Consider the following 14,176-nt stretch of genomic DNA (forward strand, 5'->3'; position numbering starts at 1 on the left):
GAGATTAATCTTGCGGGATCTCAATCAATGGATCATCCAAAATAATCTCTATGATCCTCACCAAACCGGATTTATACTTGCTATCGGAACAGCAATTAAATTTACCATAATGATCGCAATTCGACAACAAGTTAAAACCTCACAACAACCGATTTACATAGCGTTTGCAGACTTTAAGTCCGCCTTTCATTCTGTAAGCAGATCCCTGCTGGTGAATAAACTAACTGGTGCAGTATGCCCTCCGTCACTCTCGGCTCGCATTACTCAACTACACTCTGACATTACAGTCCGTGTTAGATTGAACATGAAGGCCATCTCTCGGCCCCAACTAAGACCTATTGTGGGTTAAAACAGGGCTGTGTCCTGGCAGCCATATAATTTAACTTCTTTATTGCTGACCTAGGACACAACTTCACAACACTAACTGTGGATCCCCCACGATTGGGCTCAGCCCTGGTGCTATGGTTATTATACAAGGACGACCTTGTGCTTCTCTCAAAGACACCTGGAGGCCTTCAAAAACTGTTATCTGCTCTTAAAGTATACGCACGACAAAATATGCTGCAAATGAATGTTGATAGAACAAACGTTTTATGCTCTAGGCATAAAAAACCGTTAAACACACCAAACATTAAATGGCACCTAGGTAACCGTCAGCTTGAAGTTATAGACGACTACAAATATTTTGGGATCATTATTAATAAACACCTGACAGACGAACCATATCTAACCAAGGTACGAGCTAAGATCCGCTCCAGCACATCTAAAGCGATAATAATTCAAGCAAAATACAGGAAATTCTCCCATATAACTGCAACTTTATTTCATATGCAAAATATTACAGCGATTTGTTTGTACGACACTGAAATCAAACCCTTAAGGACCAAACAGTTTTGGACTAAAATCGAGGGCCTATATTGGAAACGAGGACCCCAAGCCAGTGTAAGAACAAGCAGACTCCAAGCAGGGGTGAGGACAAGAGGAACACCAAGACCCCAGAATGGGTTGAAAGCAATGCAACCCTAAACTGGGTGAACCCAATACCAGGATGAGAGCCTCAATACCCAACTGTGGGGTGAGAAAAATTCAACCCCAAGGCAGGGTGCGAACCACAGATATAACCTGTGAATGGTTCAAGGGGTGAGAAAATGCAAACCGCCTGCCACGCTGAAAGCAATACAACCCCAAGGTGGGATAAATACAATTCAACCCCAGGAAGGGTGAGAACTATGTGGCTCAAGGCTGGTGAAACAACCCAACCCAAAGGAGGGGCATGGACAGTCAAACCCAAAAAAAGGGTGAAAGACACCACAACGCAAGCCAGATAAAACAGTAAAAAACTTCCCGAAGATATTCTTTCATTGACTGGATAACCGAGAAAAGCAAATAACAAAACATTATTTCTAAGGGTTTTGAATATATCCCAGCGAGGGGCCCTGTAAAGAGAAACACGAGGGTAGGAGCCTGAAAACAGCCTCCACTTATTTTTCTGAACCAAGGGCCTATATCAGTTTGTGTTCTAAATTAAATGTGTCTTTAGTAGCAGTAGGGTCAGGTGTCAGCATAGCTCAGGTTTGGAAAGAGGACTACTTTTCTTTCGGGACATCCTGACAAATCACTGCATAGACAATTCTTCCCGTTTCCGTTTTTTTTTTTTAGATTGAGGCATCTAACTCTAGAGATAAGAAGAGTGTAGGTTTTGTGTGTGTACAAAATAAATAAGGTAAATACCATTGAACCTTGTTTGTCTCCTGATTCTGACTTACCACAAGTGATGTCATACGTTGAATGCAACCAACCTTATACATGGGTGGGGCCCACACTAGATGAATTCCTTACGACAGCCTCTAGGCTTCCCAAATGTGTGACTCCCCCCAATAAATTGTGTTTGCCCTGTGCTGACTAGACAAGATAGAAATATGCAGCCAAGAAAGGAGACTAGTCTCCACTGCACATTCCATCATGTTACTCAGGGTAGTTATATTTGATTGATAGCCAAATCTGGCTTAGCATGCACACACAATCTGAACGTAGCTGCTGAGGTCATAAACACGGACTACCGGGAAGAGGTGAAAGTATTGGTCCATAATGCTGTATGACAAACTGCACTATTAAAGTCGGAGAGCCCATAGGCCAGAGGATCCTTGAACAAGCCAAGGTACCCCAGTGGAATTGTATTGTATTGTAATGATCCTTTATATAGCGCCCTTTCCCATTTGCATAGCCTCTATGCGATTTGTGGTTGGAACGGCATAGGGGACCGAAGTCCCTGTATGGGAGATTTTAAGAGTTAACTTTAAGATGTCTGTGTGTGCATCCTGCCTGAATTCGAACTTAAGCTGGCTGGGTCCCAATAGCAACCCAGAGGTCAGGCATGTGGGTGTGTGCTGTAGGTGGATAAGGATAGAGTGCTTGTTTGTAGGAGACTTGATGTGTCCTCAGCTGTCGCTGCATACTAATGGCAGAGGTGTTGAGGCATGTCAGGGGTTTCAGTGTGGATGGATATTTGAGCTGCTAGACTGCAATTGCATAGCCATAGACACAATCTATACTGCATGGATGGGGAGCAGCGTCTGTGGCATGTGTCCACAGATGTGGTGCAAGTTATACATACCTTAAACTCGGATGAAATTAATCTTCGATGATGCTTTTCTGGGTCCAAATCGATTAGTTGGTCTTGATAGCTGTGGACTCCCTGCACTTGAGGGCCTGAGTAGTGGGGGGAGACACCCAAGTCTGAGGGCCGTAGCAGAAGGAGAACCACCCAGACCGTAGACACTAAGGCAGCACTGGAAATGCCCAAATGTGAGAGTCAGCAATACATGGTGGAACATCTGATAGAGGGACACCTGAGCAGTGGAAGAAATACCCAAACTCAACACTCAACAGTACATGGTGGAACACCTGACATTGGGATACCTGAGCAGTGGCAGAAAATGCCTACATTTGAGACTCAGCAGTAAATGGTGGAACACCTGACATTGTGATACCTAGGCCATGGGAGAAAGTGCCTACATTTGAGATTGAATGGTACTTGGTGGAACACCTGACATTGTGATACCTGCACAGTGGGATAACATGCCTAAATTGGATATTCAACAGTACATGGTTTAACACCTGACAGTGGGATACCAGAGCAGTGGCAGAAAATGCCCAAATCTGAGACTAAACAGTACACGGCTGAAAACATCATTATTTGAGATACATGATCTGAGATTGATTAATAGCGGACTATCGCAGGTGTGCTATGTTAAGTGAGGTAATAAGAGTGGTAGGGCTTTGCTGGAATACAGTAACTGGTTTGCTCGAGACCCAAACCACACCAATTAGAAAGCCTCTCCTACACACAACAGGATGAGATGGGCTTTGGCCAAGCCGATAAGAGCCTACAACCAGCTCCCAAGTCTGAAGGGGAAGATATCACCCCCTTACCAGACCTGACGTACACAACGGGAGAATCCGAAAATGGCAGATGCATTTGACAGAATTATTCCCGAAACAAAAAAAGAATAAAGACAAGTGGATCTTTCTTTTTTAAAGATAGTCTTGTTGCATAGAGGTTATTTGAAAAAAGAGGGAACCTGGAAAAGCCAACCCGTTATTCCTAGAAGTCCAAGGAAGATTATTATGGAGTTGACCCATGCCCACATAACTTGTGGGCATTAGGGAATAGGAAAGACTGAGGACCAGGTTTTGAACAAACCTTACTGGCACAGTGTCAACAAAGATGTAAAAGCCTATGACTCTGCTTGTGACATTTGTCAAAAGACCTTTGCCACCTCAGGGTCCCCCTCTACCTTTACATGCTCTCCCAAGTATTCAGGTACCCTTCTCACGCATAGCCATGGATATCATGGGATCACTAGAAACCTCCAAATTGGGTAACAAACATGTTCTTGTAACTATTTATTCCACTATATGTTACCCAGAGGCATTTCCTCTATGGAACAATATGACACAACATATATTAAAACATCACAACCTTTTTCTTTCACATGTTGGATTTCCAAAGGATATAATAACCAATCAGGACACCATTTTCACGTCTGCCAAATGCAATAGGTGAATGTAATATTGAACATCAAGACTCTGAGGATATCCGTCTGCCATCCACACCCGATGAATGGGTAGTAGAACGTTTCACCCAAATCCTTAAACGTATCCTTTAAAATCTTGTGGAAATGAATGGGAAGAATTGAGACCCCATGATACGTTGGGTCCTCTTTGCCATAAGAAAGACACATTGGTTCTTATTAGGGTATTCATCATTTGAGTTATTGTATGGGAGGGAAACAAGAGATGTTTTAGTTATGTTAAAGGAAGCCTGGGAGGAGAGAGAAGAGGCAGCCCTACCAATTCCCCAACCAACAGAAAAATGAAGATCTCATGTGAAAGCCATAAGGGAGATTGTGAACAGTTATCTATTGAAAGCTTAGAAACACCAAAACATGAACTATGACCAACGGGTGGTGGTGAGGTACTTTGCTGTAGGTTACCAAGTACTAGATGTGTTACTCTTCATGGATAATAATTTCCCTGTGGTTCTGCCTATATAAAATCCTGGAGTGGGAGGGTCCTTTGAATTATGTAGTGTCTCAACCAAATAGATAGCCAAATACCCCATAAACCTCTGGAAACTCTGGCAAACAATTCTATCAAACATACTACTTTCACCGTGGCCACACTCTTGATAGGGGAAGGAGACTAACCTGGACCAATCTCTGATAATCTTAGTCTCTATAACAGAATAGAGAATTTAAGGAATTTGTACAGCAATTTCCTGGGGTCTTTTCAGATGAACAAGGTAGGGTGAAGAACTTCTCTCATCCCATTGCAACCCCACTCCCGGAGGCCAACTAGTCAACCTGAAACCCTACCATACACCAAAGGTTCACAGGGAGATAATAGGGGAAGAAATTGAGACAATGGTACAATTTGGGGAGATTGAGCCCTCGTAAAGCCCTGGTCTACCCCTATTGTCTTCGTAGCAAAACCTGATTGGTCTTTGCGGTTCTGTATTTATTTTCAAAGGCTTAATTTTTTCTTGGTCGTTGATAACTACCCCATGCCCTGAAGTAAAAAACAAATCTAAAGACTCGGAAAAGCCACATACATCACCACCTTAGATTTGACAATGGGCTATTGGCAAGTTCCCTTACACATCTTTGATAAATTGAAGACTGCCTTTGCACTCCCCAGTGGCTATATCAATTCCCTGTCCTGCCCTTGTCCTTCACAGGGCTCCTGCCACCATCCAAAGTCTTACGCATAAAGTCCTAAGGCCCTGTTTGATGTTTGCTGGAGCCTACTTAGATGACATTGTGACACCTAGATTTAATTGGCTGGAACATCTGCACCATCTCTATGAGGTCATTAGTGCTTTGCAGAAAGTGTCATCTGGCCCAAAGTGCAGTGCAGTATTTAGGGCACTTTGTAGGTAATGCCCTGATGCAACCCCAAACCCAGAACATAAAAAGTAGTTTATTTATCTCCTCCAACAAAAGCCAGGGAGCTCAGGGCTTTTCTAGGCTTGGCCTGCTATTATGGTAGATTTATCCCAGCATTTTTTAGCATTGCAGAAAATCTAATGAACAAGGTTACAAATGCCCAACCCAACAAACTGGTGTGGACCCGGGAAGACTAATCCAGTTTGGACGCTTTGAAAAGGGCCCTCTGAGATTAGCCTGTCCTTAAGATGCCAGATTTCAGTAAATACTTCATTATGCAAACTGATGCATCCAAATGAGGCCCAGGAGCCATCATTTCCCAGGTGCATGAAGGGCAAGAACCCCATGCAGAGTCATGGAACAATCTGCATGGACTGAATAACTGAGAAAAGCAAGTAAGGAAACATTTTTTTTGTGGGTTTGTAAAGAGAAACACATATGTGGGGTTCGGAAACCAGCCTCCACCTACTTTCCAGGGCCACCGCCTATATCTGTTTGTGTTAAAATGTAAAGGTTTCTTTAGTAGTATGTTTCTTTAGTAGTGGTAGGGTGAGAAGTCAGGGTAGCTCAAATTTGGACAAAGGACTCCTTTTCTTTTGGGACATTCTGACACATCACTGTTTGAATAATTCTTATCTTTTCCTTTTCTCTTTTTAAAACAGGGCATGGAATCCTAAAGGTAAGGTGAGTTTAGGATTTGTGTATGTATGGAATAAAGAATTCACGCACCAAGGTAGGTCATCCGTCTCTTGATTCTCACTTACCACAAGACTCAACTTTGGACCTACTATAATGGCTCCAATTTGCTAATACAAAGGTATTGATTTTTAAAAATAGAACATGGTACTATGAATGTTCTTACAAATGACCAAACGGGTGGAGAGAAGAATATTTGTAATCCTCTGTCACAGAATATCTCTGGGACGATGCCATCATCCCAGATTGGGTGAAAGCTATGGGCTTCCAGATCCCCATGTGCTGCGCCATTGTCTAGATAGCCATGCAGATAGGCGGCCATAATATCTTCAGCTTGATTTTTGGGAAAAATGCAGAGTGGTTGAATGTAAAATAAAAGATCTCTTCTTGCTGGGTCCATAGTTCAAAGAACATTGAAAATATTCAAATTTGTAAGGTTCTTTGCCTCAGTGCAATCGAGTTGTAGGTCTTAATCTCAGTACAAGCAGTGCTGATCAATGGGAGTTTGAGGAATTTAATAGCTCCACCTGCCTTTATAGATCTATAGAAACTATTTATACTAGATTCCAATCTTCTGAAAAACTCAGCTCACATACACAGGAGTAAACAAGAAAGCAGGCATGGACATTTCAGAAGTAGAATCCCAGTGGAATGAAATTATTTATTTTCATTGTAGTAATACATTATCATGCGTATTGTATTGTATTGTATTTTTATTTGTATAGCACATAACAAGCCCAAGGGCAACCGGGCGCATATCTTAACCGAACATTACAGCAATGACATGTAAACAGTAGTCATAACAATTGTGACAGAGTTACAGTTGACTTTACATATGTCAGGCATCGACGAAAGCAGTAATGTTCAGAAGCAATGCAGTACAGGGTCCCCGCAGGCATGCACTGGATCAAGAGGAAGGTTGTTAGCGTGAGGTAGCTAACCAGAGCTTGTGTTTGAATAGGTTGAATGAAGGTAGATTTCTGATGGTGAGTGGTAGGGTACTCCTGGTAAGAGATACGCCGAAATATTCAAGCTATTCATTGGCTTAAAGAGATTGCAATACCATTCCTCCTACCAGTAAAATTTGAGTTTTTGATGCATCCATTTGATGAACTGATCTAGACCTTTGTAGGACTAACGATTGCTACAATGAAGTTGTGAAAGCTCAATTGGCAGTAAAACAGATAGATTGTCGTATCTGCCAAAAGCTTTTAACAAGGGATTCCATGGTCTGATTAAAGGAGCGCGGATGGCAGATGGCAAACCTGACAAACGACCCTTCTAATCTAAAATGGTTCTGGGCATACCCCATCCTTGAAAATGTGAGCTATCAGGGAATTTCCCTAGAAAAGTCTATACAAATCACAGTGCCACCCTATACAATTATTTCTCAGCATCTAAAAGAAAAACTGCAGATGGGTTGTTAGATGCACAGTCGTTCTGGCTAATCTTATTTATTTATTTATGTGTATAGCGCTGAAAACCCACAGGCATCAGGGCGCATAGGTACACGTTAGTACAAACATGAAGGTAACGAGACAGGAGGAAGCAGAAAAAGGTTAAGGTAATCTATGGATGTCAGCTTCAACTGAAAAGGAATGTTTTTAGTGATTTAACTACATTTACTTTTTTATCTGTTCATTGAACAAATGCACACTGTTCAGAATGGAGCCTTGAGGGCGTTTTTTGGCCGGGCCAGACGGGACCACGTCACTAGCTGCCGGTGAAGCTGAGAATGATGCACAAAATTATATTTCTCACCTATAAATGCCAGAATGCTAAGGCGCCAAGTTACCTCTCTAATAGACTGGTGAGGACATCATCAAACAGAGTATTACATTTATCTGATACTCTCCAGCTCATCCATCCGAGAACTCGCCTGAAAAGGTTTGGAGATTGCAGTTTTGAATGTAATGCTCCACTTGAATGGAACATGTGGCCATTAAACATTAAAACATCTCAATCAATCTCAGTTTTTAAGAAACAGGTGAAAGCTATGCTCTCCAACTTACCCAAATAGATTTTCCACCTGTCCTCTCTTTCTTTTTCTCTTGGAGGGCTCTGAGACCCACGGGCATGTAGCGCCTTATAAGAAATGAAATGAAATAAATAAATACCCACTGACCTGGATTAACCATTTTTTAACAGAATGTGCTTTCCCCACAGGAATATTACATATAGTTAGAGTCACTAAATGGATGACAATATTACTGTTATTAGCAAAGTGAAACCAAACTAGAAAGGCATATTTAAAAGATACCTCATATAGCCTCAAAACGAGTTTGGTAGTATCTTGGCAGTAATACTATAGAGATACCACCAAACAGTATTACTGTTACCGCCACATGGTCCGGTGGTATTACAACTGGCAGTAATACTGCTGGTTTACAAGTGCCGGTTTGGCGGTGTTAATCCCCATTGATGAAATCCATAGGATTCCATGGGGATTTTGGTGGCATTTACCCTGTCAGTATTACAACCGGTGGTAATACTGCCAGTAAGGAGATGAGTTTCCTCCAGCAACCTGAAATTCAGGGGTGTGGTAATACAGCAGTAATGCACTGGTAACTATTTTACCAATAGATGGCCACCATTTTATTACCACAACGCCAAACTTGTATTGAGGCTAATGTTTCTAAAATATCCCAGTCCTGTTTCATTTTAATTAAAAAATGTATCTCAATCCCTGGTGAGAGATGCCATACATACGAGTCAGCAATGGATCACACCGCTTTTTTCCAATGGGGACAAAATAACATGCGATGGGAATGTGAGCGTAAGAAATGCTGACATGCGCTGCTCTTTGTGCTCAGTGCATATTTTGGTGCAGTTTTAAGGGGATGTGTTAGCATCAGCATAAATGTATGGGCCAAACTGTTTAGTAATACAAGAGAAGTAAATTGGGCCTCATTATGAGTATGGCAGTGCAGAATTGACATGTCGGTAATTCCGTTCACCAGCACGTGTCCACACTGGCATACTCCACGTTTTCGAATGGGGTTGGCCGGAATTACCTCCAGTGCCGGTAATACTCCCCCCCAATGAGGAGTAACAACCCTTACTGCTACTTGTAATCTACCAGTAATTCCTGAAGACCACTTGCCCTTAACAGTAATTTCGTTTGGTGGTATCCCACCGGATTTACCACCATATATATAATGAGGCTTCATCTTTTCTCCTTTTGTGTTCAGGGAGAGTTACAGTGAAATACCTCCATTTACTAGCTCTGTGTCATTATGAGTACAGACAATGAAGAAAAAAAGCAGTATTCAACATTTTTGTCATGTTTCCATTAACATCAAACACATATTGAGACCCTAAACTAAGAGATTGGAGATAAGGAATAACCGTTGATACACATTTTCAATTATTGTTCTTTGATCCTGAGGGCTCGAAATGTCTCCACATATTTGATATGGTTATGCATCATCAACCTTTTCTTACAAGCAGCTATTGCTACTGGTTTGACGATGCCAACTCGAAGTTCAGTTGCATGGGCAGCTAGTCACTGAAAATGATTTGGGGCATTAACTGTAAAGTCTCAGATTCTATTCAACCAATTGTATCAAAGAACAGTCAACATTTGCAGTTCCATCCTGCCAGGGGGCACAGCGTGGCAGGACAAAATATTTCAGCCAATGTTGTGTTAGGACATTGAGGAGTGGGAGCACATGACTTAATGCCCACCCTGGAGTTTGGCAGGGTATATGTGCCTTTTGTCAAAATGGGACCACTGTTTCTATGTATACCTCTATGTGCTACTGGCCCTCAACGGGTATCAACAAAAGTAACATCAGATGCTCTATGTCCAGTATCTCCCGTGTGAAATTCCATGATGATCTGTCTGGGGAGGATCGGGAAAATAGAGTAATTATTCCAAAGAATTCCAATTCCAAGGTTAGAATCTTTGAATTCCGCTTTTAAATTGAGAACACATTGGGCCTCATTATAATTTTGCCGGTCCAGTAACAACGGCACCTGTAAGCTTGTCGGTACCGTTGTTCCTGGACGAGCAAACTACGAGGTCTTTGAGCGGGGGCCTTTTTGCTGGCCAGGTCTGACCTGGTGGGCGGACTGCCACCCGCGAGCACACCATGTCGGATGCACTGGCACCATTCACGAATGGTGCCAGTGCATCCGGCCTCCCTATTCCCATTTGAGTCCAATTTGACTCAAATGGGAATGGGGAGTAATAATTTCAGGACTCAAATGGAAATGGGGAGTAATAATTTCTGACGCCCGGGAATGGGCAATTACCAGGTCTGCAGGGGCTGTAATGCCCCAGTAATTGTCCATTCCCTGGCGCCAGCATCATAATGAGGCCCATTGTTCCATTTTTGATTTCCCAAGTCTCATTCCAAAATGGCTCCTACACCTAGGCAACCTGGCCCTGTTGCTGGGCAGCATGTTAAGTTGTATGTTGTTGTTATAATTTCATCGAGCATATCAATCTATAGGACTTATTATAGTCTGAAGCTCTCTTTGACTATTTGCAATTGCTACATGGCTTGTTCTTAGCATTTCATTATATACAGAATTAATATATATTTTATACATTGGATCCTTAGAGGAACTAGACTGCAAGTAGTTCAAACTTATACCTATTTGGGAGTCCAAATAGTGAGTCATGGTGGTGCACAACCATACAGGCAAATCCTGGTAGATAAAGTAACAACAGCCATATAACAGACTAAAATAATCCAAGGTAAATACAGCAAATTTACAGCTGGCCCAGCCTTCACGTACTATTATCAAAAAGCAACACCTATTATGTTGTATGCTTCAGAAACTAGCCCACGCTGACAGAAATGTTTTGGGCAACGTTGGAAGGTAAATATTGGCGCAGAGTTTTAAATCTTCCCATCTGCACTCCACTTCCGCTGATACGTCATGCAATTGGTCTCGTCTCACTACACATGAGATATATATGGCAAGTGGCGGCTCTTTTCACAAAGTGCCTAAGCTATTAAAACCAGCACTGTATGGGGAATCTTGGCAGTTTATGTCTTTTCATCTACTGACACATGTATCATCAAGTGGCTCACCCAGGTTATTCAAGAACTAGCTTTTGTAGACACAACATTATTGACTCTGCTTCACAATCTCATGCAGGTGAAAACCTGACTATTTGCCATGGATTGAATTAAAACCAGAGATAAATGCACAAGCTATTGTGACTTTGATGCAGACGTAATTGCACCAAAAAACATAGCAATCCAGAGCCATATTTTCTCAAAGCACCCTCTCCAGCACATGGAAATGATTTCCTTCGATTAAGTTTAATTTGCGGCCTACAAGGCAAGTCTTTGATCTGCGAAAACTCATCAATGATTCCCTGAAGTTTTGTCGCTTCTGTCGGGAAGAAAATAAAGAAGACACTTTGAGGCATCTTTTGACCGAATGTGCGGCTCTAATAAATCAACGTAAGAAACACTTCAAACAAATAGTGGAGCCTTATGGAGTCTTAACCTCAGAAACGTTGTGGAAAATTATTCATTCTGGTTTCTCCGCAACGGTCAGAATAAGAGCCATAGCACTTTTACACGATTTAAAACTCCACGAAATCAATTTCAGTATGACAAAAGACGCATAGTCATTGTGTATGATAAATGGTTTCCAATTCTTCAGGTCTGTGTTTATAAACATAAACTCTACAATTATGACAAAAATTGGCACATTACATTGTCATAGTTTAATTTGCAATCCTTAATATTGAGTGTGTTGTGTCTTTCTCATTGTTATCTTCCAAGGACTGCTTTGGCGTGTAAAGCAGCTGGTGTTGATTGGTTCCAAATTTGCAGAAATGTATTATCAAAGTCTAAGGTTTTGTTCTAAATTATGTGCCAAACTTTAAATTTTAATTTTAAATGTTACTTTTATGTTAATTTTTTTTTATAAAATGTATTGTAAAATTGATTTATATCAGCTAGATCAATAAAATATATATATATATATATATATATATATACATATATTGCAGAATTTTGTGGTACATCATTTTCTTCAATCCCAATTGGCTCAAATGCAGTTTTGAAGGTGGCGTAGTTGCATGTTGCATATGAAGCTTAGCTTTGGAGTTAAAATGATCCCAAAACAAGTGATCAAGACATTCTGTGGTCGGAGGAAACTGTCATGTTTGTGCAGTTTCTAGTTAACTCTCAGATAGGCTCTCATTAGTTTCTAACATTCATGAAATTGTTGTCAATGACAATAACTGATCTTCCTCCTACTTGTCAAAACCTACTGTGTAATAGGTCCTACAAACCACCCCTGTAAACAGAGGTTAATGGAGGTCTATGATTTGACTTACACCGCTGGCAATCACATGTTGGAAGTGGAATGGCTGTTTCTCTCACTGTCAAATGTGTTGGCTGTTTGAAAGGTTACTTTACAATTCCACCCATCTCTATAGCAGTGTCTGTTAAAATAAATGACTAAAGTGCTGAGGTGCCTATTTGTATGGCTCCTCCAGTCCCCACACTGACAGCAGTACACATTTTATTTGTTTGATTTATGGAATCATATGAGGAACCTGTGATGGAGCAACCTCTAGGAGGCTCAGGGAAAGGGCCTGCTGTGTGATACCACCTATGAATGTGGTTTATGGAAGGTTGCCCATCCCCTTCTAAATCCAGAGTCCAATAGGCATCCTGTGAGAATATCTCTGCACTCTTACACTACTCACAGATGTGCTATAGAGAAGGCAAAGAGAAGAACCCCTCTGTTCAGACTAGGGTGTGTCAGCGTTATGGAACATGTTCCACGTCAGAGTGGGGGTATGTTTGCAGATGATACTATGGAGCATATGTAGGAGTTCAGTGGGAAATGGAGTCTCATGCACAGCAGTGACTGTGTGTTTGTCACACACATAGCACAATGGAGTGGTTGGTGCGTGGTTATTGTGTGGTTGGTGGAGTGGTTGGTGCAAGGAAATAGTTACCAGCAACACAGTGAGCTGGGACGCAGAACTGGCAGGCACCAAAGGTGGGTTTGCCTGGGCCCAAGGTGGCAGCTGAGGCATTTGAACCCTTGGCAAATGCATGACTTAACCATTAAATTATTAAAAACCCCTGGCTATTAGGGGATGCATAACACATTAACCTAGAGTGAAGACCAAAAACATAAAATCAGGCATTGGGGCCTAGAAGTATAAGACATTATTGAGATGCTTACAAACAGTAAACAATTGTAAAGGACGCTGAAGCAGACAAGCATTGAGAGAGTTAGGATGGCATTCCAAAGAGTGGGTGGGCCTCATCACGAGTGGGGCGGTAGCCCTTAAATGCGGTGGTAACAGTGTTACTGCGGCTTTTAAGGGTCCCCCAAATCTCGAGCTGGCAGCATTTGCCTCCAGCTGTAAGCTGGGTGTAATTGCACTGCAAAAATGCTGATTTTTGGTGCAATTACCACTCAATAATACTGCTGCCGGTAATTGTGCCAAACATTCTCCATTGGGTCCAATGGACCCAATGGGGAGTGGGAAATCACAGTGACCGCCCAAACCATGATACGGTGGTAATACCACCAGACGGGTGGGTAGTAATGCAAATACAGTTGGGCGGTATCCCAGTTGGGATACCGCCCAACTTGTGATGAGGCCCAGTGTATTTACAGATAAGGAGGAGAGAAAAGCTTGTGGATGAAGCAGCTAGCCAGTCCCTTAGATAGATCAGAGATGAAGGAGAATTTGGTGTGAGAAAACAATTGTGGCCTTTAGCAAAGGCTCTGGAAAGGGGAAGAAGCCATTGCGAAGGAGATGGTCATTCTGCTGGTGGCCACATTAGCAGGCCCATTCAAGAATGTTGAACTTGTGTAGGAAAATCCCAGGATCTAATATTGGCTCACATTTACAGAGGAACACTTTGAGCTATGGTAATATTGGTTCAGCAACAAAGAATCAATGACTTCACACAGCAAAGCACCCAAGCAGGAGGGTAGAACACCCTGCTAGTAATCTCTTCAAGGTATACCTTAGAGCAACAGTGGCATAGCAAGGCATTGCTCCAGTAGGAATATAAAGAACCAAGGACTAC

Source organism: Ambystoma mexicanum, chromosome 1p (genome assembly GCF_040938575.1).
Source record: "Ambystoma mexicanum isolate Mex_15411 chromosome 1p, UKY_AmexF1_1, whole genome shotgun sequence".
NCBI classification, from domain to species: domain Eukaryota; kingdom Metazoa; phylum Chordata; class Amphibia; order Caudata; family Ambystomatidae; genus Ambystoma; species Ambystoma mexicanum.